General features: G+C 44.1%; 1 long non-coding RNA gene across 2 annotated transcripts in view; it reads right to left on the minus strand.

Annotated features, from left to right (window-relative positions):
- LOC123354698 overlaps positions 1 to 25,737 on the minus strand; it is a 44,767-nt gene extending 19,030 nt beyond the window's left edge. Inside the window, exons 1-5 of one of the 2 annotated variants that reach the window (XR_006574825.1) lie at positions 25,562 to 25,737; positions 24,430 to 24,532; positions 5,796 to 5,972; positions 3,979 to 4,068; positions 1,725 to 1,845 (exon numbers count right to left, since the gene is read on the minus strand). This is a non-coding gene — a long non-coding RNA (uncharacterized LOC123354698). The remainder of the gene's footprint in view (positions 1 to 1,724; positions 1,846 to 3,978; positions 4,069 to 5,795; positions 5,973 to 24,429; positions 24,533 to 25,561) is intronic. The other variant, XR_006574826.1, reaches the window with a different exon arrangement.
- Positions 25,738 to 26,655: the final 918 nt, after the last annotated feature.

Genomic DNA, 26,655 nt, shown 5'->3' on the forward strand with positions numbered 1-26,655 from the left:
TCAGTGCTATTAGCATGACACTTTAATAATAATTTTCTTTCAAGAGTGCTTCACACACTTTCATTAATCAGTTATGCCTCACGGTGCCCCTGTGAGGGAGGTAAGCATTATTTATTCTATTTTACAGATGGTGAAAGTGAAGTACAGAGCGATTAAGGCCCGGATCCAAAAAATGACTTCGGCATTGCAAAACCTAACTTTTAAGGTGCTTAGAAAATCACCAGAACAACAACAGGACCACAAACCCTGACTTAGGCATGTAGGCTCCCTATACAACGAATGGGAAGATGTGTGCCTAAGACTGGGATCCACAAAAGCCAGTATGCTAGGCACAGAGCCACCTAAACTAGCCAGGGAAATGCTGATAAGAGGGATGGGTTCTGAATCCCACACAGAGTTAGTTGCCTAAGTACAGGCAGCAGGTGGTCTCAAAGTCAGTATACTCAGCCTCTAGGGGAGAGCTTGCACTGCGTCACGCTACATCACATGGATGGAGTCCAGGGTGAGTCCCCAGTTGTCTTACTCAGCTGGAATTGCTATGACACTGAAGCCTTGAGAGAAAATGGGAGCTCCTCAGAGCTCCATCGGGGATGGGAATGACCAATCTGGGGTGAGAGCAAAGGAGGAAAAAGCACCCACAGACTTCAGAGAGAAAAATAAAAGCTAAATACAGAACAAAGATAATGAATTTGATAATAATTTAAAGAGGGAGAGAATGGTCCGGTAGTTGGAATTCTAGCTGAGGCTGTGGGTTTAATTCCTGCTCTGTCACTAATAACTTGTGTGTTTCTTGCCAAGTCTCATAGCTAGGGCCCTACCAAATTCACAGCCATGAAAAATGCACTACAGACTGTGAAATCTGGTTTTCCCCCATGAAATCTGGTCTTTTGTGTGCTTTTACCCTACCCTTTTACACAGGGGAGATCAGTGTTGCTCAAATTGGGGGTCCTGACCCAAATGGGAGTTGCAGGGGGGTCACAAGGTTATTTAGGGGGGGTTGTGGTATTGTCACCCTTATTCTGTGCTGCCTTCAGAGCTGGGTGGCCAGAGAGTGCCAGATGTTGGCTGGGCGCCCAGCTCTGAAGGCAGCTCCTCACCAGCAGCAGTGCAGAAGTAAGGGGTGGCAATACCATACCATGCCATCCTTATTTCTGCGCTGCTGCTGGCGGCAGCTCTGCCTTCAGTTCTGGGCTCCCAGCCAACAGCTGCCACTGTCTAGTTGCCCAGCTCTGAAGGCATCCCCACCGCCAGCAGCAGCACAGAAGTAAGGGTAGCAGTACCGCAATCCCCCCTACAATAACCTTGTGACCACCACCCCCCAACTCCTTTTTGGGTCAGGACCCCTACAATTATGACAGTGAACTTTCAGATTTAAATAGCTGAAATCATGAAATTTACTATTTTAAAAATCCTATGACTGTGAAATTGACCAAAATGGACGGTGAATTTGGTAGGGCCCTACCCATAGCCTCTCTGTGCCTCAGTTCTCCAGCTGTGAAATGAAGATAACAGTGGTCCCCTATCTCACAGAGATGTTGTGTCTGTGAGGTAGGGGAGCACTGTGAGGCACTTAGCATTGCAACATCTATGACACTTTGTGGATCTGGACCAAAACTCACTCAATTCTTTGGTGCTCATGGCAGAAGCTGAGGAGCTACCTATCCCATGATCAAGCTTAGGTTAAATTGAATTGTGTGTGGCTCAGTCAGAATAGCCAAACAGACCTGTAATATGACACTTGAAAGAAGCTACTCTCCTCCTTTCTGAAGACCGCATGTCTTTCTAAAAGATGTGCTGTAGCTCAAACAGAAGTTATGAGGTTGGCAGAGTTCACCAAGTGAGATTCTGTTACACAAAAGGTTATATGAGATGATCATAATAATCTGGTTTTAAAATCTACGAATCTTCAATTCCATCCCATAATCCCCCAGAACCTCCTCCAAAGGTGGCCTTTCCTGGCATCTACCAAGCCAAGCGATGATCCTGGCTGGCAGCCACCAATCCATTCATATTGCCCTGCACAGTCATGCAATCCCCAGCTGCATGTTCTTTCCGCTTCAAGCAACTTCTTTGGGTTTAGATCCACAGTTTAATAATGGCTGCTGAGAGAGTAACTACCACACTGTGGTGTTTTGGGACCTCTGGCAGATTATCTCTTATAATCACCAGGCTGCTGCCCAGAAGACCTTTAATTTTTGGCAATGGTTGCCAAGTTTATCTTTGATTGATGGATGAGCCTCTTTATAATGTAAATATTGGTAATAAAATCTTAGCACATAAACCAAGAGATACAGCAGTTTATGTAGTTCACTTAACCTATATTAGTCTTCCAAAAGATTTTTGGAAGTAAACTTGGTGAAAGACAATCTCTATAATTCCCCCCGCACACACACACACACACACACACTTGTTTTTTAAACCCAGGAAGGGTACTTCCATTGAAAAGATATTAGCATGCATATTTCTTGCAACCAAAGTGACAGATTTATATTCCAAATATTTCCAAATAGAGAAGACCTTGGTTCAATGTATCAGTGGAGCATTATTAGGGGAGGAAATATTGCCATATTTATTCAAATTCTACAAATACATTAAGTACATTTGCTTCCCTAGCATTGATACTACTTAGATGTTAATCTTGTAATGATATCCATGTGTGCCAACATTTCTTGTAGTCTGTGGCTACGTCTGTACTACACTGGTGGCAGTGTATAGTGTCCATGTATACACAGAAGTGAAAAGCGGGCTGCATCCACATCGGAGTGTGTAGCTACGTGTCAATGAAAGGCTCCGGCAGCAGGAAGCTGCTGAAGTCTCTCCTCACCTCAGGGTAAGGCTCTGGCAATGGGGAGGCAGTGGGGAAAGGCTCAGCCTTTCCCTGCCACCAGAGCCTTTCCCCACAGCTTCAACAGCAGGGAGGCAGTGGGACACTACACTGCTAAAAATAGCAGTATAGACAGGGAGGCAGGTCTTGGTCATGTAGAGAGCCATGTAGAGTATGTACATATCCACACCCTTCAGGCATGTCTTTACTTGCCTTTGCCTAAGCCACCCCTCATGACCTACATTGCTATTTATACCCTTGCTAAGGGGGGCTATGGCTTTATGTACACTATATGCCACTGAAAGAAGTGTGCAGTGTGGATGTGCCCTACATGTCCATGTCAAATCAATGAGTTATAATTAGAGAGGTACTAACATTTGAAAATATCCAACTTAGCAGACAGTATCATAGTGAAGAACATGAAGACAATACTGCTTGGTTTGTGTTCTGGATTTTATGTCCAAGTTCTAGATTCTCTTTTTACACACATGAGTTTTCCACCAGTGTAGCTCCATTTACTTCAATGGAGTTAATCCTGATTTACACTAGTATGACAGGAGAATCACGCCCTAGAAGAATATTACTTTCTGTATAAATCAAATACTGGGCCTAATTCTGGAATTGCACTGGTAGAACCCCATTGTAACAATGGAGAAAGCAGCCCATTATCTTCAATTCTCCTTATTTTTTTCACTCTTAATATTCTTTTAAAAATTAGCATCTAGCTGTGAGTTATTTAAAGGCATACAACCATACCCCCATTTCTGAAGACACTGGAGCAAAACTAATTTACAAAATCTGTATTGTCCCTTAGGCAAACATTATGGGCCAGATTTACTCACACTGAGTAGTATCTTACTCCACAAGTACCCCGTGGACTTTAATGGGAGATTAACCATGGTGTAAAGAACTATTCAATTTCAGTAATAGTATCAGTCTGACACTAAAGAATGATCATAATTGTGGAAATGACCTATTAGATCAACAACTGTTCCCCTACGAAGAGATTTTCAGATATTATGATGATTGTCCACTGTATATCAGCAAAAAGGCAGCAAAAGAGTGTACATTTCTAATTATTCACTAATTAGTTAAGAAGGTCCCAACAGACCAACAACTATCAGGTCAAGTAAACTTGGTATCTCCTCCGTTACCTGAGCTTGACATTTCTGTTCTTGCCATCAGAGTTGGTGGTATTAGTGGCATCACAATACAAGCTTGCTGTCACCACTGCAGGGAAGTTCCTGAGGAGAAATGTATTATTATAGATTTTTAAATATTAAATAGTTCAGAACACCTGTTTCTATGGAAATTCCCCTATAAGGGAACAGAAAACCATGCAAGGATCCTTGTGTGGTTTTCCTAGGATTTCCCACTGCATGGGTCAATCAAAGTAATCTCCATAGATATTGGGTGATACTCAGCAAGCTAGGGTCACCATGCTAATTACAGGACCTCCAACCCAGTCCCTTCTCTGGATCCCTGCCAGTATAGCTGAGTGACTTCAGGCCCCCTACAGCTTTCCTCAGTAACTTGGCAATGAACATGGCCTACATGTCAGCAGGAGGCTGACAGCACACTAAAAGTTATACAGCCTGAGGCAGTTAACTTTCCTGAAGTTGCAGAATCTCTGTAACAACTTTCCCAGGGGAAAATGAAATACGGTCATCTTCCTTTGCTGGCTTTCTTCCTCATCACAGGAAGGTTCCTGGACATGCTGCTTAGCACTGTTGCCAGCTCTCACAATTTTAGTGCAAATTTTGTGATATATGGTGCCCTTCTTAAGGCCTCAGCTCCTGAATTCATGTGATTACACGAAAATCTCAGCTTTCATTTAAAAAAAAAAAGTTTCTAGTAGGGCTGTCAATTAATTGCAGTTAACTCACGTAATTAACTCAAAACAAATTAACAATTTAAAAAATTAATTGTGATCAATCACAGTTTTAATCATACTATTAAACAATAATAGAATGCCAATTTATATTTATTATAAATATTTTCGATATTTTTCTACATTTTCAAATATATTAATTTAAATTACAACACAGAATACAAAGTGTACAGTGCTCACTTTATACTATTATTATTACAGATATTTGAATTGTAAAAAAGAAACAAAACAAAGTATTTTTCAATTCACCTCATACAAGTACTGTAGTGCAATCTCTTTATCGTGAAAGTGCAACTTACAAATGTAGATTTTTCTAGTTACATAACTGCACTCCAAAACAAACAATATAAAATTTTAGTGCCTACAAGTCCACTCAGTCCTACTTCTTGTTCAGCCAATTGCTAAAACAAACAAGTTTGTTTACATTTCTGGGAGATACTGCTACCCACTTCTTATTTACAAAGTCACCTTATTTTTGAGTGCAGTTATGTAAAAAAAATTTCTACATTTGTAAGTTGTACTTTCACGATAAAGGGATTGCACTACAGGACTTGTATGAGGTGAATTGAAAAATACTATTTCTTTTTTACAGTGTAAATATTTGTAATAAAAATAATAATATAAAGTGAGCAGTGTACACTTTGTATTCTGTGTTGTAATTGAAATCAATATATTTGAAAATGTAGAAAACATCCAAAAATATTTAAATACATGGTACTCTATTGTTTAACAGTGAGATTAAAACTGTGATTAATCACCTTTTTTTTAATCCTGTGATTAATCACGATTACTTTTTTTAATCATTTGATAGCCCTACTTTCTAGACTTTGTGGTTGTGGATAAAATCTTGAAAATCTGAGCCCGAAAGGCTACAACACCAGAAGGAAAATAGATAAGGCCCCCAAATTTATAATTTCAGACAGACAATCTCATGATTTTTGAGGACCTGACTCATGATTTTTGAACAGTGGTGGCCAGCATTACTGTTACAACCTTCAACTGACACCCTCTGTGTAAGCTCAAATGCTTGTCTCTCTCACCAACAGAAGTTGGTCCAATAAAATATATTATCTCACCCACCTTGTGTCTCTCCTATCCTGGGACCAGCATGGCTTCAACAACATGGCATCTCTCTTCCATGTGGCAGTTTATTCCCATCAGCTCCCACACAGTTACTGACCCAGCTTCCACCTGGCTAGAGTCCCCTTCTTGGATGGTTCTATGGGGCATGATTTAGTCACTGATTTCTAAGAGGCACTGCAGGAGAATAGATCACCACAATAATTTCAGTGTGTTAATTTAAAAAGAAAAAAAAATGAGTGAAAGACTTATGACAAACAATTGTTTTATAGCCTCAGGAAAGAATAGATTATTTTAGCTTTCTTACATTCAGTTCTAAATCACAGCACTATTGAAGGCAGATAAAATATAATATTGTAAACTTCACCAATACAGCAAAAGGATTGAAATGTGAATAACTTTCCTTTGCTGAAATAACACATTTACAGTCAAGCTATGGGTTTTCTTAGAATCGTAGAATCATAGAACCGTAGGACTGGAAGGGACCTTGAGAGGCCATCTAGCCCAGTCCCCTGCACACATGGTAGGACTAAGTATTATCTATTCTAGACCATCCCTGAGAGGTGTTCGTCTAACCTGCTCTTAGAAACCTCCAATGACAGAGATTCCATAACCTCCCTCGGCAATTTATTCCAGTGCTTAACCACCCTGACAGTTAGGAAGTTTTTCCTAATGTACACCTAAACCATCCTTGATGCAATTTAAGCCCATTACATAAGAATGGCCATACTGAGTCAGAGCAAAGGTCCATCTAGCCCAGTATCCTGTCTCCTGACAGTGGCCAATGCCAGCTGCCCCAGAGGGAATGAACAGAACAGTAATCATCAAGTGATCCATCCCCTGTTGCCCATTCCCAGCTTCTGGCAAACAGAGGCTGGGGACACCATCCCTGCCCTTCCTGGCTAATAGCCATTGATGGACCTATCATCCATGAATTTATCTAGTTCTTTTTTTGAACACTCCTGGCAAGGAGTTCCACAAGTTGACTGTGTGTTGTGTGAAGAAATACTTCCTTTTGTTTGTTTTAAATCTGCTGCCTATTAATTTCATTTGGTGACCCCTAGTTCTTGTGCTATGAGAAGGAGTAACTAACACTTTCTTATTTACTTTCTCCACACCAGTCATGCTTTTATAGACCTCTATCATATCCCCCCTTAGCTGTCTCTTTTCTAAGATGAGAAGTCCCAGTCTTTCCTCATACAGAAGCTGTTCCATACTCCTAATCATTTTTGTTGCCCTTTTCTGAACCTTTTCCAATTCCACTATATCTTTAACTTCCACCACTGTATTATTGACATGCTTTCTAGATAAATTAGATTACATGACAAAGTTCCTAGCTGACTTCCTGGAGTCTTCTTCTCTTCTCCCTTTCCAGGTTACAGGAGGATCTGCTTGTGTATTTATTTATCTCAAGCACTTGCTGTGTAGTTTTCATAAAATCATAGTAATGTAGTGCTGGAAGGGATCTTGAGAAATCATCAAGTCCAACCCCCTGCACTGACAAAGGGCCAAGTAAACCGAAACCATCCCCGACGGGTATTTGTCCAACCTGTTCTTAAAGTTCTCCAGTGATGAGGATTCCATGACTCCTTTGGAAGCCTATTCCAGTATTTAACTATCCTTATAGTCAGATAGTTTTTTCTAATATCTAACCTAAATCTCCCTTGCTGCAGATTAAGCCCATTACTTCTTGTCTCACCTTCAGCAGACATGGAGAAAAACTGATCACAATCCTCTTTTTAACAGGCCATAACATATTTGCAGACTAACAGGTTCCCTCTTCAGTCTTTTTTTTCCCCAAGACTAGACATACAAAAAAATTAATTTTTCCTTATAGGTTAGGTTTTCTAAACCTTTTATCATTTTTGTTGCTCTTTCTGGACTCTCCAATTTGCCCACATCTTTCTTAAAGCATGGCGCCCTGAGTGGAACACAGAACTCCAGCTGAGGCTTCACCCATGCCAAGAAGAGTGGGCAATTACCTCTAGTGTCTTGCATATGACACTCTTGTTAATATACCCAAGAATAATATTAGTCTTTGTCGCAACTGCATCACATTGTTGACTCATATTTAATTAGTGATCCACTATAACCCCAGATCCTTTTCAGCAGTACTACTATCTAGCCACTTATTCCCCATTTTGTAGTTGTGCATTTGATTTTCCTTCCTAAGTTAAGTACTTTGCACTATTTTTATTGAATTTTATCTTCTTGAATTCAGACCAATTCTCAAATTTGTTACGGTCATTTTGAATTCTAATCTTGTCCTCTAAAAAGTGCTTGCAACCCCAACAAGAATGGTGTAGTGATCTACACAAATGTTTATGTAGATCAGCATAACAAACAACACATAAGCAAATATCTTGCCCTTTTAACTGAACCCAAATTTCAGAACTGAATATAAACCAAAGAGTTCAACAGAAGAACATAAGTAGTGCCAAGAAAAAGGTTTCCTGCTGGCAAATGGCTAGTTTTTCACCTGAATTACTTTCCTTCTTTTCCTGGACACTTGGTGAGCAATATGTAATTTAAATAAGAAAGGAGCAGGGAGATGCTTTAAAATTTCAAATGAGTATTAAAATAACACTTATGAATAATACAATTTTCTACAAAGAGATCAGGTGAATGGTGCAAAGAATAAATGGAAAGGCTGACATTTTAATAGAAGAACTTCTCTTCCGTATCACAGCTGTGGCTTTGGAATTATAGTTCATATAGGTGCCAACTCCTTGGGTGCTCTGGGGCTCAAGCACCCACTGAAAAAAGTAGGGAGTACTCAATCATAGGCAGTGTGAGACTCTTGTGTTTGGGCAGGCTGGACAGGAGTGTTGGAAGCTCCCAAGAAATGGGGGGGCCACTGGCTCCCAGACCAGTTGTCCACCCTACCCCCACTCTGCCCAGAAGCCCTGCCCCCACTTGGTCTCCTCCCCCTGAGGTCCTGCCAGCGCTCCGCTCCCGCTCCACCCCAAGGCCCGGCTTCCGCTCCACCTCTTCCTCCAAGACCCTGCTCCTAATGAGCCTCTTCCTGCCCCGGTCCACCTCTTTCCCCGATGCCCCCTCCCCTGCCGCTGCTTTCCACCCTCTCCCCAAGTCCTCTTCCCCACCCACGAAGATATAATGATAGACACATATACAATAACCCCACTCCTCAGCACCCACTCCCCTGAGCCCCCACCTCTCGCTCTTCTCTGCCCCCTCCCCCAAAGCCCCTTCTCCACCCACTATGATACCAATGATAAATACATATTCAATTCCTAGAATATGAAAGAAGTGTATACATATGCTGAAAATAGCCTCCTCCCCCACAGCACACACACCTCTTCAAAAGCACCCACTGGCAAACAGGGGCGGCTCCAGGCACCAGCACAGCAAGCGCGTGCCTGAGGCAACAAGCCATGGGGGGGTGGCGTGCCGGTCACCATGAGGGTGGCAGTCAGGCAGTGTTCGGCAGCATGCCTGTGGGAGGTCCACCGATCCCATGGCTTCATCAGTAATTCGGCAGCGGGTATGCTGAAGGCGTGGGAACGGCAGATCACCCGCAGAAATGCCACTGAATCTGCGTGACCAGCGGACTGTCTGCAGGCGTGCCGCCGAAGGCCGCCTGGCTGCCGTGCTTGGGGCAGCAAAAAACAGAGAGCCGCCCCTGGCGGCAAAAACCAAAGTCAGCACCTGTGATAGCTTGAAATAGAAACTGAAAGGGTATTGAACTGACTGTTTCCAACAGCCCAGAGGCCTGGGATTTATAGTCAAACCCAGGCAATTTCTTTTTCTTTACATTTCTTTGCAAGTTGGTCATTTTCTTTGCATACACAATGCTCTTGAGAACCTGCAATACAGAAGCCTAATCAACAGCATTCGGCACATAAAGGGTGTTTTCGTTCTTTAAGGAGGAGGTCTCTTTCCCTTGTCAAAGGGGCATTTCATATCTCATTCTGACAGCAGATTAATAGAACAGGTCTCATCCAGGCTATTTCCTTCAGCTGAAGATCTGTATTGATCACATCTGTTTCTTTCATTAGATTTTCCCCCCACTATAAATACAAGTCTACACTGTGCTTTTAAAACCCAGAGCCACAAAGGTACATAGACAGCTAAACCACAAACTTAGCTGCCTACATTTCGGGTGTAGGCAGTGATGAGCTACCAAAATCCTTAGAACCGGTTCCCTACCGGGTCCTCGGCGGCACTTCGGCGGCGGGGGAGGAGGGGAGGTCTTTACTCACTCCAGGTTTTCGGTGGCATTTCGGCAGCAGGTTCTTCACCTGGAGTGAGTGAAGACCTCTCCGCCGCCGAAGTGCCACCGAAGACCCTGTAGGGAACCGTGCGGTGAGTACAGTACAAGCCCCACGTAGCTGTCTTCCCCCCCACACACACACACCCATCCGATCCCAACCCATGTCCTGCCCCCGACTGTCCCCCTCAGAACCCGCAAGTTTCTCCTCTCCCCTCCCCCACTGGGGTAGCAGTAGCGGGGGGGATAGCAGGGGACTCCGGGGGCTATTTAAAGGGCCGGGGCTCCCCTGCTTGGGGAAGCGGCAGGGCTCTGGTGGCTATTTAAAGGACCGAGGCAGCAGGGGATGGAGCCCCGGCCCTTTAAATAACCCCTGGAGCCCCACTATCCCAGGGCTCTGGCAGCTATTTAAAGGGCCGGGGCTTCCCTGCTTCTACCACCCCAGTTCTTTAAATAGCCCATGGAGCCCCGACTACCCCTGGGCTCTGGGGGCTATTTAAAGGGCCTGCAGCTCCCCTGCTTCTACCACCCCAGACCTTCAAATAGCTGCCAGAGCCCTGGGGAAGCGGCGGGGCTCTGGCAGCTATTTAAAGGACCAGGGCGGCAGAGGCAGCTGGAGTCTTGGTCCTTTAAATAGCCCCTGAAGCCCCCCACTATCCCAAGGCTCTGATGGCAATTTAAAGGGCCTGGGACTCCATCCCCTGCTGGGAGCCCCAGGCCCTTTAAATTGCCCCCTGGGGAAGCCGGGCCACCCCTTTAGCAACCGGTTCTGCACCGGCTTCTAAATTTAACAACCGGTTCTTGAGAACCAGTTTGAACCGGCTCCAGCTCACCACTGGGTGTAGGCACCTAAGTTCCAGTTTTTGGCTCCACTGCAATCAGGGCCAGCTCCAGCTTTTTTGCTGCCCCAAGCAGCGAAGAAAAAAAAAAGAGAAAAAAGAAAAACCCGATTGAGCTGCCGCCAAAGTGTCGCTGAAGAGGACGAGAGGGAGTGAAGGACTTGCCGCCAAATTGCTGCCCAAGACTGAAGCGGAGTTGAGCTGCCGCCGAATTCCCGCTGCAAACCGGACGTGCCGCCCCAGTAACAGACAGACTGCCACCAGGCACCCGCCCTGCTTCCTTCACTGGTGCCTGGAGCCGGCCCTGACTGCAATCCACAAACCTCCCACTGAACCCTATAGGCATCTCAACTTACTTGCTGCTTAAGTTTTCAAGATAATTGCTTTCTAGGTGCCTAAGATTTTGCCTCTGAACATGCACAATGCTGTCACCCCACCTAAGCCCCAGGACAATTCATAAATCAGGGGAAGACAAGCACTCAAGTGCCTAAGTTGCACGCAGGGCCCAATTTGATAGGCATGCTCAGAGGCTGCCTGCTGGATCGGGTCCCATTCAAAATCCAGCAGGAGGAGGTGATCACCATATAACTTTTATCCCAGTGGTTAGAGCATTTACCTGGGAGGTGGGAGACCTAGGTTCAATTCCTGCCTCTGCCAGAGAGGAATGAAGGTTCTGAACAGGGGGTCTCCAACCTCTCAGAAGAGTGCTCTAACCACTAACCTATGGGATAGTCTGATCCTTCAGGCTGTCCTGTTGAAGCTGTTCCACTGTGGATAAATAAGAAAAGAGTGGTTGAAGCAGGGGGACTAGACCCAGAGTCTCCCACCTTTTGGTGGGTGCCCTAACCACTGAGTTGCAGTGCAGCATCACTTCCACTGCAGATAAATAATTAATCGACTCCTTGGGCCATTTTGTGTGGAGTAAGGCAGGTGTCTCACCCATTCCCACTAGAAAAACTTTTGGTGCCTAAGGTGCCTGACACCAGGTGGCTGGTTCCCATTCATGGATTGCTAGCAGAGACAGAGGTTCAGGGCTTAGCACAGGCCCTCTCTCACTGGTATTTCCCATTGGCTAGTTTAGGCCATTTGTCATTACGCTGTGCCTATGGCCTTTTTGCCATTTAGCAGTTTCTGTGCTGGTACTCACACTCAAGGCAATTTAAACTGATTTTTCACAAAATCATTTTTTTACTGTATTAAATTCTATTCTGTCATGCACTCAACTCTCCCAGAATGGATTGAAGCATGAGAGTGTGTAAAGATGAAGTTATTTTTCAGTATACTTAATGAAGTTGCAGCAAACGATCTGTATTTCTTTATGAATTCCCATTTTCCAGCCACTGCATGATTATTGATTCTGCAAAACGCTGTTCGTTCGTTTATGTGTTTGGATTAAGAAAATGGCTTCTCGAATCATTTGAAGGTAACTAAAAATGTTCTCAGTGGCAAATGACACATTTATTAAGATAAATTACTTTGTGCCCTCAGGGACATAAAACTAACACTGTAACATTTCATGCAAAAGGTTACAACGCAAGGCTGTCATCCCATCATCATTTAAGATTACTCCTGACACTTCATCATACCTTGGGCCAATTCACCCAACCAGAATTAATTTTCTAGTCAACAAAATAAACTGCTGAGATCGATCAGAGAGTTTAACCATTCCTTATCTCTTAACTTATCCAGAAAAGAAAATGAAAATATCTGGGGCGTGTGGTAAGAATGAAACCAGAGTTTCTGCCATGGCAAACATGCCATTGGACAGTTGGAGGAACATGCTAAAAGGGCCAACCAAAAGAATCTGTATGTGGAACACTACTGAAGAGAGAGAACTTATGGGACTTATGGTCTACACTAGACCATATGGTCTACACTAGACCATATGGTCTACACTATAAATTTAGGTCAGTATAATTAAGTTGCTCGGGGATATGCAAAATCTACTCCCCTGAGCGACACAGTTATACCTGCCTAACTCCTGCTGTAGACAGCGCTATGTCAATGGGAGGGCTTCTCCCATCAACATAGCTAACGCCTCTTGTGGCGACAGAGTACTTATGCCGATGGGAGAAGCTCTCCCATTGGCAGTGGTGCAGCTGAGCCATAGCAGCTCAGTAAGGATGGATATAAACTGTTCAGGAAGGATAGGCAGGGCAGAAAAGGTGGGGGAGTTGCGTTGTACGTAAGAGAGCAGTATGACTGCTCAGAGCTCCAGTATGAAACTGCAGAAAAACCTGAGTGTCTCTGGATTAAATTTAGAAGTATGAACAACAAGGGTAATGTCGTGGTGGGAGTCTGCTACAGACCACCGGACCAGGGGGATGAGGTGGACGAGGCTTTCTTCCAGCAACTAACAGAAGTTGCTAGATCACAGGCCCTGGTTCTCATGGGTGACTTTAATCACCCTGATATCTGCTGGGAGAGCAATACAGCAGTGCACAGGCAATCCAGGAAGTTTCTGGAAAGTGTAGGGGACAATTTCCTGGTGCAAGTGCTGGAGGAACCAACTAGGAGAAAAGCTCTTCTTGACCTGCTGCTCACAAACAGGGAAGAAATAGTAGAGGAAGCAATAGTGGATGGGAACCTGGGGGGCAGTGACCATGAGATGGTCGAGTTCAGGATCCTGACACAAGGAAAAAGGGAAAGCAGTAGAACAGAGACCCTGGACTTCAGAAAAGCAGACTTTGACTCCCTCAGGGAACTGATGGGCAAGGTCCCCTGGGAGAATAACATGACGGGGAAAGGAGTCGAGGAAAGCTGGCTGTATTTCAAAGAAACCTTATTGAGGTTGCAGGAACAAACCATCCCGATGTGTAGGAAGAGAAGTAAATATGGCAGGCGACCAGCTTGGCTTAACAGTGAAATCCTTGCTCGTCTTAAACACAAAAGAACAGCTTACAAGAAGTGGAAGATTGGACAAATAACCAGGGAGGAGTATAAAAGTATTGTTCAGGCATGCAGGTGTGAAATCAGGAAGGCCAAATCACACTTGGAGTTGCAGCTAGCCGGAGATGTTAGGAGTAACAAGAAGAGTTTCTTTAGGTATGTTAGCAACAGGAAGAAAGTCAAGGAAAGTGTGGGCCCCTTGCTGAATGAGGGAGGGAACCTAGTGACAGAGGATGTGGAGAAAGCTACTGTACTCAATGCTTTTTTTGCCTCTGTCTTCACAGACAAGGTCAGCTCCCAGACAGCTGCACTCTGCAGCACGGTATGGGGAGGAGGTGACCAGCTCTCTGTGGAGAAAGAAGTAGTTCGGGGCTATTTAGGAAAGCTGGACGAGCACAAGTCCATGGGGCCGGATGCGCTGCATCCGAGGGTGCTAAAGGAGTTGGCCGATGAGATTGCAGAGCCATTGGCCATTATCTTTGAAAAATCATGGCGATCAGGGGAGGTCCCGGATGACTGGAAAAAAGCTAATGTAGTGCCCATCTTTAAAAAAGGGAAGAAGGAAGATCCAGGGAACTACAGGCCAGTCAGTCTCACCTCAGTCCCTGGAAAAATCATGGAACAGGTCCTCAAGGAATCAATCCTGAACCACTTAAAGGAGGGGAAAGTGATCAGGAACAGTCAGCATGGATTCACCAAGGGCAAGTCATGCCTGACTAACCTAATTGCCTTCTATGACGAGATAACCGGCTCTGTGGATGAGGGGAAAGCAGTGGATGTACTATTTCTGGATTTTAGCAAAGCTTTTGATACAGTCTCCCACAGTATTCTTGCCAGCAAGTTAAAGAAGTCTGGGCTGGATGAATGGACGGTAAGGTGGATAGAAAACTGGCTAGATGGTCGGGCTCAACGGGTAGTGATCAATGGTTCCATGTCTAGATGGCAGCCGGTATCAAGTGGAGTGCCCCAAGGGTCGGTTCTGGGGCCGGTTTTGTTCAATATCTTCATTAACGATCTGGAGGATGGTGTGGACTGCACCCTTAGCAAGTTTGCAGATGACACTAAACTGGGAGGAGTTGTTGATACACTGGAGGGTAGGGATAGGATACAGAGGGACCTAGACAAATTAGAGGATTGGGCCAAAAGAAATATGATGAGGTTCAACAAGGACAAGTGCAGAGTCCTGCACTTAGGACGGAAGAATCTCATGCACTGCTACAGACTAGGGACCGAATGGCTGGGTAGCAGTTCTGCAGAAAAGGACCTAGGGGTTACGGTGGACGAAAAGCTGAATATGAGTCAACAGTGTGCCCTTGTTGCCAAGAAGGCTAATGGCATTTTGGGTTGTATAAGTAGGGGCATTTCCAGCAGATCAAGGGATGTGATCATCCCCCTCTACTCAGCACTGGTGAGGCCTCATTTGGAGTACTGTGTCCAGTTTTGGGCCCCACACTACAAGAAGGATGTGGATAAATTGGAGAGAGTCCAGCGGAGGGCAACAAAAATGATTAGGGGGCTGGAGCACATGACTTATGAGGAGAGGCTGAGGGAACTGGGATTGTTTAGTCTGCAGAAGAGAAGAATGAGGGGGGATTTGATAGCTGCTTTCAACTACCTGAAAGGGGGTTCCAAAGAGGATGGATCTAGACTGTTCTCAGTGGTAGAAGATGATAGAACAAGGAGTAATGGTCTCAAGTTGCAGAGGGGGAGGTTTAGGTTGGATATTAGGAAAAACTTTTTCACTAGTAGGGTGGTGAAGAACTGGAATGGGTTACCTAGGGAGGTAGTGGAATCTCCTTCCTTAGAGGTTTTTAAGGTCAGGCTTGACAAAGCCCTGGCTGGGATGATTTAGTTGGGTTTGGTCCTGCTTTGAGCAGGGGGTTGGACTAGATGACCTCCTGAGGTCCCTTCCAACCCTGAGATTCTATGATTCTATGATTCTATAAGTATTGACAAAGCCCTTAATGTAGAGAACATGCAGACCAGTCCAGGAGAGACAGGGTGCTGGAGCCTTGTTTGTGCACTAAGCAACTTCTGCCGGTGCAGGAAGGATTCAAATTCACACTGGACTATCACTTAAGTTGACAAAACCAACCTATATTCTAATTTCTTCTGCAGAGATTTGCCTTGCAAGTTGTTGGGAATTCTCAAGCCTGTCACTGCTCTGAGAGTGGATTATTGATATTTCAGATTGCAACACAAATAAAAAAAAATAGTATGTATAAATAGCATTAAAACCATGCGGAAATGTGGAATTCTTGGAATGATCAAATATTATATTCCATTTTTATCTGTGTATAAAACTAACATTCTTGGAATACAAATCTCCTTCTAATTCTGTATATGTAGGCAGATACACAGTAACACAATAGAGCACTACCTTTGTTACTTCTTTATTCTTGATTCTCCAGTTTTCCTTTTAATTCTTGCATCAGCCCGCAAACCAGTTCAAATGGAAATTTCAGTGTGCGGTTCAATACATTTATGAACCCCAGCCCATACTTACTAACCTAGGGTGAGTGTGTTTGTACAGCTAGGAAACCTACCTGCTCCCAAACCAGCCCCACCTATTCCCACAATACACTCCAAGTGCTTCCGAGAGGAAATCTAAAAGTGAGACAAAGGGACCCTCGGAGCATTTGGGGAGATTATAATGGTGAATTTAAGTGAATTTAGCCTGTTCTTCTGTTAGCAAGTTGTCCCATTATCTGATTATGATTTTCTTGAAGGTATTTCTTATTCAAAATGTAGTACATCATTTCTAAGACTGACTCACAATATGAAGACTGATTGCAGACATTTTCTAGAAGATTCAAGTTGCCAATGTGAATCCACATATTTGAAAAATTCAAAATCTGCTTTAGGGTACCTATGGCAAGGTCCTCAGTTGGTGCAAATCAGTGCAGTTTTGCCAAAGTCTATGGAGCTCTGCTCACTCATTCTCTAATATTAACTTAAAATTCACTACATCTGAGAATATTCTGGACAGTCAAATCATTCGCTAGAATCTTTGCAGAAAGACAATGCAGCAAAAGTGAATCCATGTTTTAGTTGAATAAAAATGGAAATATGATGGAGATGTTTGCCCAGCAATAAGTATAACGAGGCTTCTAGGAGATAGAGGGGGCTGGCAGCTGGGGTGGAGTGGGTGAGTTGGGAATACCCAGGAGTGCTGGAACAATTTTCATAGTGGAGGTGCTGAGAGCCATTGAACCAAACTGTAAACCCTGTATGTAATGGAAACCACTTCAAGCCAGGGGGTGCGGCAGCACCCTCAGCACCCTTAGTTCCAGCACCTCTGGGAATACCATTGGAGGCTGGAGTTTGTCCCAAACTCAAGCTGGAACTGGTTCATTTCCAACCCTTTCAAACCAAATTGCAGCATTAAATCAGTGTGTAATCCCTGTAGGGTTCACGCAAAACTATGAACTTTCCTCCTTAGCATCATAAAGATAACACCATTCCATTTCATGCCATGCATGGGATGGTATCATGGGGAATTCTTTAATGACACTGACTGTCCTTTGTAAAGATCTTTAAGATCTATGGATGGAAAAAGCTATGTAAGTGCTTAATACATTTTACAAGGTGCCACGTGCTCATCCCTCAGTCTCCCACTCATGAGTGCTTTCCTTCATTAAGGTCAAGTATTTTCTCCTATTGAGATGACCCTTCCATAAACAGTATTTTACATGATAACCAGCTCCACATGACTCAGATGAAGCTTGATTTGCATGGGTAGAGAGTTACACTGAAATCTCACATGAGGGTGTTTTCAAAGTTTAAAACATTCTTCACTGGCAGCAGGTAAACAATATGTTCAGCATGCCAATTCTGACTTTGTACAAATCATTTCTCAAATCAAGTCAACACACATCAAGTAAAATTCCATTCTAAGGACATGTCTATACTTATGGCTAGATAGGCACTACTGTGATCGATGCAGCAATGTTGATTTAGCAGGTCTGGTGAAGACCCACTAAGTTGATGGTTGAGTGCTCTCCCATCAACTCCTGTACTCCAGCTCCTCGAGAAGCATAAGGTAAGTCAGCGGAAAAGCATCTCCCGTCAAACAGCGCAGCGTAGACACCGCTGTAAGTCGACCTAAGTTATGTTGACTTCAGTTACTTAACTAACTTACGTAACTGAAGTAGTGTAACGTAGGTGGACTTACAGCTGTAGTGTAGACCAGCCCTCAGTTATACCAGTACTGCCCCAATGAAGTCAAGTAGGTTGCACATATGTGACTGAAAGCAGGATTTCTCTCTCTCTGCCCTTTCCCTATCAGTTACAGAATCTCACTGGATTCCCAGTTTATTTATAAGGCCAGGGCAAGCTGAGCAGAGAGAGAGTCCCTCTTCTACCCAATTCAAACAAACTTAAAAGAGCTGAGCACAGAATGAGGGGATTCTAGTCAGTCCCAGAAGGATCAAAAAGTTCAGACTGATCTTCTGTCCTAAAAGCATACCCTACTTATTTAGCTGAACAATAAAGCTGTCTTCCGACAATCAAGGGAAAATATTACCCAGAATAAGGCAGAATAATGTGGGCTTTATTCAATAATAGTTACTTTTCTAGCTTTCAAGCTGTCAGTTCTCAAGTGCGTGGTATAAATTAACTTGTTAATGATTTTAGTTTTTAAAAGTAACTTGACATCCTTCCTAGGGATTTTGCAGTAATGAATAATGAGCTGAGCCAAACCTGAGGACAAGACCTGACAAAGAGCTAGACTGCATGTGTTGAAAAAGTTCCTTTTCTAGTCTTTAGTTCCTATCTTGCTTTCCATAAATTTCTAATACATGGCTATGTAAAGGTAACGAGGTTATGTACTGAAATGGGCACCTGAGTTCACGAATAGACCACATATGACTTGACCACTGGGGGTCAATTTCCCTGTGCCCCCTGATCAGCAGAATAAACAATGTGCTTGACTATGGGTATGTCTACCCTGGACCTGGAAGATGCAATCTCTATCCTGAGGCGACATACACATCTATTTTTGGCATGCCAGAGCGGGTAACTGTGGCAGTACAAGCAGCTAGCTGCCCTGAGTATCATCCCATCCAAGGCTCTCCGTCAGGGGTGGGCAAACTTTTTGGCTCGAGGGCCACATCTGGGTATGGAAATTGTATGGCGGGCCATTAATGCTCAAGAAATCGTGGGTTGGTGTGTGGGAGGGGGTGAGGGCTCTGAGGTGAGGCCAGAAATTAGGTTCCTGGACAATGGGGGCTGTGGGGGTGGCGCTTGGGGCGGAGGGAGCATGCAGAGCCCCTGGCTGCCCCTACACGTAGGAGCCAGAGAGGGGACATGCCGCTGCTTTCAAGAGCAGCGCGGAGCCACAGCACGCACGGATTGGGGCAAGCCCTGGATCCTGCTCTCCAGCGGGAGCTCGAGGGCCAGATTAAAATGTCTGTAGGGCCAGATGTGGCTCCCGGGCCATAGTTTGCCCACTCCTGCTCTAGGTACATATTCAGGGTAGCTAGTGGCTTCTGCCACTCATACTGCCATAGCTACACTTCTATGTTTAGCTTGCTAGCTTGATTAGAGCTAGAACAGGTATGTCTCCTCGAGCTGGAAATTACACCCTTCAGCTCGGTGTAGACATATCCTCAATCTCTTGGTTTCCATTCCATAGCCTTTCCAGTTCTTTCTGTAAGCAGAGTCAGGATGAGATCTACCCTGACATCTGGTGGTACAGTATGAGGAGTGGGCAAAGGAATTTTAGGAATGTGCATTTGCATTGGTAAATCCACTCCACTTAGCATAACACACAGCAGCATGGGATGGTTATTTTCACACTGTGGAATCCCCAATTTCTTTGTTATTGGGGCAGGAAGGAAAAAAAGGGGCTGTTACCTTAATTATGTGAATGAGGAACTATGAGACTGCTTTATGACAGAAATGACTCAACCTACATTAAATAGTACTTGCTAGACAAGGGACATGGGTTCCAAAACCCAGTGAAGGGAGAGAGGCTGGGGACTGGTGTGTGTACCTGATGGTATGGGCCCCTTTTGAGGGCCTGGAACACCAATTGCACTTCCTCCTCTCTCCACTGTTAAAGAGCAGAGCTAATTTTGAATCCTTTAGGAGTCCATCTAGAGGTTGCTGACCTGAATTCACGTTGGGCCATGTGGCAGTGGGGCTCTCCTACTACAAGTTGAAATCACTAAGAGCTGAAATCACTAAAAGAGCTAAGCTTACTAAGCTGAGATCACTGAGTGCTGTGTTAAGTAGTGGGAGAGCCTGAAGATCTATCACCAAGCAGCTGGCAGAGCGGAGCAGTCTGCAGCACGTTGGAGCAGCCCATGGAACAGTGAGCAGTGTGGAGCGGTTTGTGGGGGACGGCTGACGTGGTTCACGGGTCTGCTGGAGGAGCGGCACAGCTGATGGAGTGGAGCCAGTCGTGGTGAAGGCTGCAGCAGAACTCCACGGAGAAGCGGGGCAGTCGGCCCTGGCCCACGTAAGGTGTCCCTAGCACCCTGTGTGTGCGACCCCCCCCATTCCCACCCAGGCTGGGGGGGAGTAAAACTCTGCAGATAAACTTTTGAACTCTGGGGTGGCACTGACCGGAGACTGAGACTTTTGGGTTGTTGGACTTTGGGGTGATTGGACTTAAGACCCTAAGGACAGTGCCAAATGTACTTGGAGGTGGGTTTTTGCTTATGGTTTGTGTATAGTCCTGTTTGTGGTGTCTCTCCAACGTGATGCCACATTGTTTCCCTCCTTTATTAAAAGGATTTTGCTACACTCAGACTCCGTGCTTGCGAGTGGGGAAGTATTGCCTCCTAGAGGCGCCCGGGGGGGGTGGTGGTAGGTAATTGTCCCAGGTCACTGGGTGGGGGCTCGAGCCGGTTTTGCATTGTGTTATTGAAACGGAACCCCTGGATACTGAACCCGGCCCTTGTTGCTGCCAACTCAGAGGGGCAGAAGGGTTACATTTCAGATAACCATCAGCTCATGGCACAGAACCACAGGACCAAATTATGCTGTTGGATATTGAACACAAGTCCTTTAATCATTTGAATGCCTCTTTTCTGAGCTTCTTCCATTTTGTTTACACATTTCTGTAACTCAAGAACTGAATACAGTATTCCAGGTGGAACTCCAGAGTCCTACAGAGAAGGATTGCCATCTCCTTACTCTGTGACACGTGTCAGTAGCTCAAAACCCACATTTTATTTCAAACCAAGCTCTTTGGGGGCATGGACTATTGTTTTGTTACATGTGTACATCACACAGTACAAATGGGGTCTGATCTCGAGTGGGGCTTCAAGGTGCCATCACAATAAAAAAAAAATTCCTGTATTTCTAAACACTCTACAATCAGTACTTTTGTATCATTTGTCTGTCCTTGCTGGTGTTCTCAGCACTTCTTAGTTTTATTTGTGAATATAATTCTTCCATATCATTCAGTAAGATGATAACCAAGCCCATATCTAACCCCAGTCCCTGAAGCCTCCTTTTAGGGCATGTCTACACTGCAACCAGGATCCTGCTTCTCAGCTTGAGTAGACAGACATGTGCTAGCTGTGCTCCAACTAGCATGGTAAAAATAGCAGCGTAGCTGGGGGTAGCATGGACAGCAGCTCAGGATAGCCATCTAAGAATGTGCCCAGCAGGTCCAAGTGGGTTATACGCCAGTAGCTAAGCTGCTGCCTGTGCTAATGCTGGCTTCACTGCTATTTTTAGCATGCGAGCTCTAGCAGAGTTATTGTGTGTTTGTCTACCTGCACTGGGAAGAAGTCCTTAGACATTTCCCTCCAGCTCAATACATTGCCTGTTGTTTGCCATCTTTCAGCCAGTCTGGGATCCATGTTGTGGTGTTCGTATCCAAGCCACCTAAGATGCCTCTCAGAGGCCAGGTCTGCACTAGGAGCACTTTGCCTGCACAGCTATACCAGTATACTAGCAAAGTGCTAGTAGTTGGGAGGCAACTTTTGCTGGATAGCTTATTCCAGCAGCCCAGCTTCCCACCGCAACAAGCTATACTGGCAAAAGTGCTACACTAGGAGTGTTTCCTGGCACAACCATGTTGTTCAGAGATCACACCTCATCACACCCGATTGACATAGCTATGCCAGCAAAAGTCTGTAGTGCAGACCTCGCCAGAGACATGTGCCTTAGTGATACTCCCGGAGCCCTAGAATTCTAGACACCTGCAGGGTAAATTCTACTGGATAACACTGAGTTATGGTAACAAGACAATTTTCAGACTGAACAAATAGAATTTTAAGCCTTCAAGACTGTACCTGCAGCAAGTTCTGACTTTATATACCATTAAGGCCACTTCCTGTAATTACAGAGGGAAATGTCTCAAGAGAGATTCCTGACATGTGGACACAAAATTCTGGGTGCCACCTTTTACAGAGTACTCTCTGCACAGACATGAGACACTACTTTGTGGCTTAAAGTTAAGAGAGTGTGTCTTCCTGCACACACCCATATGGCACAGACTGGTGCGATAATGGCTCTGCCTGATTCTCTCAAGGTGTCCCAAAGACTCATAATTTCTGGAGTATCCCAATTCCAAAATAAATATAACATAGTCAAAATTTTCTACTCCTGGTAACCCAGCCAGGGATCTAATCAGTGTAGCTAAGTGTAAACAGGTCTAAAAGACTTGCATGCAGATCTGGTTGCCCGATCTCCAAAAAGTTATATTAGAATTGGAAAAAGTACAGAAGGGCAACAAAAATTATTATGGATATGGAACAGTTTCTGTATGAGGAGAGATTGAAAAGACTGACTTTTCAGCTTTGAAAAGAGATGATCTAAGAGGGGATATGATAGAGGTCTATAAAATCTTGACGGGTGTCGAGAAAGTAAATAAGAAAGTGCTATTTACTCCTTCACATAACACAAGAACCAGGGGTCACCAAATGAAATTAAATAGGCATCAAGTTTAAAACAAACAAAAGGAAGTACTTCTTCACCCAACACACAGTCAACCTGTGGAACTCATTGCCAGAGAATGTTGTGAAGGCAAAATTATAACAGGGTTCAAAAAAGAACTAGATAAGTTCATGGAGGATAGGTCCATCAATAGCTATTAGCCAGACGGGCAGGAATGCTCTGAGTGTCCCTAGTCTCTATTTGCCAGAAACTGGGAGTGGACAACAGGGGATGGATCACTTGATGATTGCCTGTTCTGTTCATTCCCTTTGAAGCACCTGGCATTGGCCACTGTCAGAAGACAGGATACTGGGCTAAATGAACCATTCATCTGATCTAGTATAGTCATTCTTATGTTCTTAAGAGCAGTTGAAGCCTGATTCTTCACTGCTTTGCCTGTATTTTACATGTGTGCCAAGAGCATGTAGAATGATACCAAATAGAGTGGAAATATTTGACATTAACTATCACAGGTATAAGTAACTACATGAGATGCAAGGAAGTGGAAAATCAGAGGTTCAGATTCTGAGCTGCAGCCTGAGGCTTGGTGGAGAACAGGGGACATTATTTCAAGACAGAACAAAAGGGAGGTCCTTGGGATTCTGAGAACGGAGTGAAGGGCCCCCTCTCAGGATCCATGGAGGAAAGAGAAGGTCAAAGGAAATTCTTTTGTAATTAAAGTTACTCTATTATTGTGTTCCCCTGTGTGAGCAGATGTTTATATTTGCAGTTTGGTAGAAAGGTTGCCAGTGAAATTATATTTTCTTGAGTACAATTTTTACAGAGTAGCATGAAACAGCATTTTAATCAACTCTTGTCACTTTCCAGCCATCTTGTTTCATTAAACTTTTTTCCTCTGATCACCTTATCTTTCTTCCTACTCCTGAAATAGCATTATTTTTTATGGCAAATTAACCCCGTTTGACAGAAGCCATTTGTCTTTCATTATAATAATTTCATGGATTGAGTATTTCAAGAATTCTAAAAAGAGGCTCTACGGTCAGAGGCATTTGATATTCAACACACGCTCTCAATTTTAAAGTTAAAGTCACTTGCACGGTAAGTTAATGTTTCTTGAAGAAATTCAGATTGATTTCCTTTTATCTCTCTCCTATTAAATCTAGTGCTTTATTACGGTTTACTGTATATGATCTCTTTTCTAGAGATCTCTTTTCTAGATCAGATAAATTAACTTATTTGACAAAAAGATTTGTTTTGCTCAGCTAATACTTTTTTTAGGATTCATTACATTCATGTTCAGCTTTGGAAATTCTGTTATCTGCTTTGTTTACCACATCATTATATCACTTACTGATACCACTTTGAAAGTGATGGATAGTTTAATTTGCAAAATGTCACCAGATCTCTTTTGTGAAATTTTCATCTCTGTTAAATCCTTTACCCAGTTGATCTACAGCTAATACACCAACTAATATTCTGAATACGGAGTATTTAGGGATTCTTATCAGAGTGTAAAAACATCATTCCTATTCAAGATCCCAGTTTCTGTTGGACACTCTCACAGAATATAAGTATTCAAAATATATAGAGTAGGATATCCCACTATTATCTGTCATGTGAATCATGTTATTTTTCAATGGTGGCACCATTGCTCCAGCTGCTCTCTGAGCAGTCGTGCTACCCTGCACTGCCCCCTACACAGGGTTGTGTGTAAAGCACACAGTCTAGCCCTTAATGAGGACTCTCCTGACACAATACAGAGATTGGCTGAATAGAACATACTTAACTGGCTGAGTTCTGAACTACCTCATCTACTTACCAATGACAGCTCCAACCCGGTCAGAACTGCCATGTTGCCACACCATTTCAGGAAGCACAGCAAATCAAAAGTGGTACTTCTGGGAATAACTATAACACTGTAGCTAAACAAGAAAAGAAAAACAGTCAAAACTCTCAACCTAAACAAGTCATCTTTCCAAAACTGTGCATTTCCTCTAAACTCAGGTTTCACTCTTTCCCACGTACTCCAATCGCAAACTAGGGCAGAGGTCCTTGAAGAGCAATTGAATTTAATTGGAGTTATATTTACCGCTGCCTTTTCCTTTATGCCAGAGAGTCACCTTCCATTATGCACATGGGAGATGTATGTTCAAGATTGTAGGGAAGGAGCAGATAAATAAGGCAATGTTCAGCACTCTAAATGACAAAGTAGACTATTAGCTGAGAAAGCTTTTCTTCAAAAATGGGAATGGATGTTATACTATTTTTATAGTGGCATTAATGAAAGCACTGGCAGAAAAAAGTGTCTGTACAATGCTGAAAAGAAACAAGAGTTGGCTTTTACACTAAAAAGGCCAGATCCAATTCCCCAGGAAATTAAAGAAAGCTCTTCAAGGACCAAATGTCAGGCTTCAAGACAAGAAACAACCACAAATCCATATCTCGGCACAAGAGTCTCTTTAACTGTCTCAGGACAGCCCAGTGGAAATCTGTGACCTGATTCGGACTCCCATGGCAAACTCAATTCTGCCGTGTTGGTGGTGGGTGATCACAAAGTACGAAAATCACCCTTGCGCATTAGGCCAGCACAAGGTCTGTGCACATGTAGATCCCACTTAAACCATCCGCACAGGGGTGAATTACATCTAGGGTGACCAGATGTCCCGATTGTATAGGGACAGTCCTGATATTTGGGAATTTTTCTTACATAGGTACCTATTACCCCCAACCCCGGTCCTGATTTTTCACACTTTCTATCTGGTCACCCTAATTACATCCTTTGTGACCATCTAAAGATGCTTGGAAAGCAAAAGAACCACATGGCAAGAGGTAACTTCCAATGTGCAACCTTACAAGAAACCATTTATAAGCTGACAGTTTTTCTCACTGAGAAGCAGCAGTCCAGTCTAGAGGTAACGTAAGGAAGAACCATCTGAAAGGAGAGATCTTACACGATTTTGTCTTCAAGAGCCACAATATGATGGGGCACATCCTCCATATGTCTCTGTGCTTCAGCTCCCTCAAAAATCAGTCCACTGTGGATGTTCTATATGCCTGTAGTGCAGTTCTTACCATGCAAAACTTTATTTTCCACAGGCTGCTTAATGGACTTGAGGGTCAGTCTGTACCACTAGCACCAAAATGAAACAGCAAAGACTTAGCAAGCAGCTGGGAAAACGTCTCCCAGGATGGGTGAGATAGAGAGAAAAAGAAAAGAATGTTACTAGGGAGTACAGCGTAGTCACTTAAAAAATATATAGAACTCAACACTGAGCTCAGTTACGGGCCAAGCCAGCAAATCTCCTCAGGGAATTCACAGGTGATGCATTGTCATCTCCTATGCTGCACCCCCAGGGGTCTGTTCCTGGAGGGAAGAAGGACCACTAGAGAACCACTGTGCTCTGGTGAGCCCTGTCTGACACAGAGCCCCTTAGGGTCCATAGCCAGCCCGGTTTCGTTTAGAGTGCAGCCAGCCCAAAACTATGCCAGAGGGATAAACCAACCTCCAACCAGCCCCAGGACTGGGGATTTTCAAATAGATTCTTTGTGGTTCACCCCAGGCAGGCACTGGGTACAGCTGAGGATTTGAACCTATAGTCTACGCTAGATATAGAAACACAAGGCCTGGGCTTTGGACCGTCTTTAAAGGCAAGCATGAGCATCACCAAAAAAAAGAAGGAAGAGGGGTTAAAAAGTGAAAGACGGCATGTTTATTTGCATCTTTTCATTCATCTCGTGTTCCACCTGTCACTCATGGATGCAGCCAGTAGCTCTTGCAGCAGATGCTGACCACTTTGTAGATTTACCCTCAGGACTATAGATTGACAACTTTTCATTTTAGTTTTACATTTCAGCAGGGTTCTCAAACTTTTCCAGCACCTGGAGCGCATTCTAATGCAGAGAATGTCTCACGGACCACTTGCCACCGACCGCTCACAATTCTCTAGGCCACTTACTCCCTTCGGTGTTGAAGCAACATCCCTGTGGCCACTGCAGCAAATAGCCTGCGTACAAAAGTAACATCAGGAGAGAACTGAATTTTAAT

This window comes from Mauremys mutica, chromosome 1 (genome assembly GCF_020497125.1).
Source record: "Mauremys mutica isolate MM-2020 ecotype Southern chromosome 1, ASM2049712v1, whole genome shotgun sequence".
Taxonomy (NCBI): Eukaryota; Metazoa; Chordata; order Testudines; family Geoemydidae; genus Mauremys; species Mauremys mutica.